Source organism: Rattus norvegicus, chromosome 13, assembly GCF_036323735.1.
Source record: "Rattus norvegicus strain BN/NHsdMcwi chromosome 13, GRCr8, whole genome shotgun sequence".
In the NCBI taxonomy this organism is placed as follows: domain Eukaryota; kingdom Metazoa; phylum Chordata; class Mammalia; order Rodentia; family Muridae; genus Rattus; species Rattus norvegicus.
Genome location: NC_086031.1, coordinates 62,700,087 through 62,702,141, shown reverse-complemented (window position 1 = coordinate 62,702,141; position 2,055 = coordinate 62,700,087). Strand labels below are relative to the sequence as shown.

Here is a 2,055-nt window from a genome sequence, read left to right as displayed (position 1 = left end):
TAAAGCCACCAAGTTTAAAGCTGAGCTAATATTCTCTAGTACTTTGTGAAGATAAGTCCTGAAAAAGCGTCCAGAAGTTCATAATGCCAACTAACGTGAAGTCAGAACCATGTGTGACCCAAGCATTCTTCAAGACACCTGGATATTACAAGATACAGTTCAAAAGAGATTATGGCATATTTGAAGTTTTTAGCCGCCATGTATTTTGTTTTACTATTGTATTAACATCAGGTGTGGCTATACACATGAACTGCTAGAATAAACATGGAGTAGATTTGAGTGAAGATAGAAGGAGATAACATCTTGTCTGGTATATGAGATGGAGCTTTGTACCGTGTCAGACTGGGGAGTTATTCGGGTATATGAATGGAACCACGTAGGAAAACACAGCAATGAACAACAATAAAATCATTTATGGTACCTGCCCCGAGACAAAATGCAGGTGTGACTGCTGTGTCACATGTGTGTCAATAGATGACAGAGAGAAGATAGTCCCTGTTTATGCTCAATGTTCTGACCTATGAACATTCGAGAAATTAGGAACCTAAAATTTCTTGGGGAAGAACAGCAAGCCTGTTACAACTACTTGGAACTACCATAACAGAAAAATAGGGCCTGGATAGGAAGTTATCTTGAGATGACCACTAGTCTGGTGCTACATAGGCTTAGGGTAGCAAACCATGTATGAGATGGCTGCTTCCCATACCTCAAAATGGACTAGCAGGACATAGTACTCCTGACATCACTCTTGAGACTGCTCCAGACACTCTGAAATCTTCAGCGACACTAAAAAGAGAAGGTAAGTGGTGGATAAATGAAAGAGAAGGTGAAACACATGGATGTGGGCAAGGTGAAGAGAGGCAGAAAGGAGACTTGAAGTTATTGATGATCAGTCTGATGTGAGTTGCTGGTGATGTCATCTGGAATCATGGTAGGATCATGGCCTGTGATATCACCAGGCACAGCATTGGGATCTATGGCCCTGCAGAAGCAGGATTCTGTTACCAAAAAAAGCCAGGCAGACCACTCTGCCCTATGCTGCCACATGGGGATATGTTGACCTCTAAGGAGTGTACAGAACTGGCCCAACCTCTCACCCAGGCATCACGGGAGATCCAGCTGGGCCCTGAAAAAAATTGGAGGAGGAAATCTGACTCAGCCTCTAGCCAGCTGCAGTATTCATGAGAGCAGTATCCCACATATTGCAGAAATTGCAGGGAAACCAGCCCTGAGGATATAAATCAGAGAAACCTGGCCCTATTCTCATCTGATGTAGCACTTCGGAGAACTGGCTCTGCATTTCGGAGAACTGGCTCTGTATCCTGCTTGGGCAGCAGAGTAGAGCTGGTCCTCGGTGTGGGTGTTGTAGGGAAGCCAGCACTGAGGACATGACAGTGGAAAACTGGTGAGCTGGCCAGTTTGGAGCTCTAGGTCCCAGATCCAAGGCTTTGAAGTGGCCCACTCCAACATCTACTCCATTGATAAATTGCTGGAGTGCATGAAATAGCCAGTCCTATAAATTCAAAACGGCAAGATCTCCATGACACAAAGCAACAACATGATATCTGTGAAGAGAAATGGTGAGGTTCCAGTATTGAACCAGTAGCAGAAGCCATAGGCTTTGTACCAGACCAAAAAGTTATTGCAATGAACTTCTTTGCAGGCAAAGAAGTATGAACAAATGGTTTGGACACACTGTGACACACTACAGCTTCCAAAAAAGATTTTTTCTCTGTTGGTGGTAAGCATAGAAAGTTGGAGGGAGATGTTTATGAGGGCAGGAGGAAATGAGTGGGATTAGGATGCATGATATGAAATTCACAAAAACCAATACAAAGTTAAAAGATTATACCATGTTAAAGCTTCAGTGAACCTTTTTTAGAGATATTTTTCATCAATTGCTGCTCTGGCAAGAAATCATGCCTGGCAGGAAACTAGATACACCCTGCATTACACAGTATGATCTGGATGGAATACAGACATTCTTAGTAGATAACTTTAGGATCTAACAATAAAAGTAAGCAGTCCTTCTTAAAAGCAGGAACAAAAATATAG

At 42.7% G+C, this 2,055-nt stretch overlaps 1 non-coding gene across 1 annotated transcript; it reads left to right on the top strand.

Annotated features, from left to right (window-relative positions):
• Positions 1–420: 420 nt before the first annotated feature.
• LOC120096400 (small nucleolar RNA SNORA17) lies at positions 421–552 on the top strand. Its single transcript, XR_005492829.1, has one exon. It is a non-coding gene; the product is annotated as a small nucleolar RNA SNORA17 (small nucleolar RNA).
• The last annotated feature ends 1,503 nt before the right edge of the window (positions 553–2,055 follow it).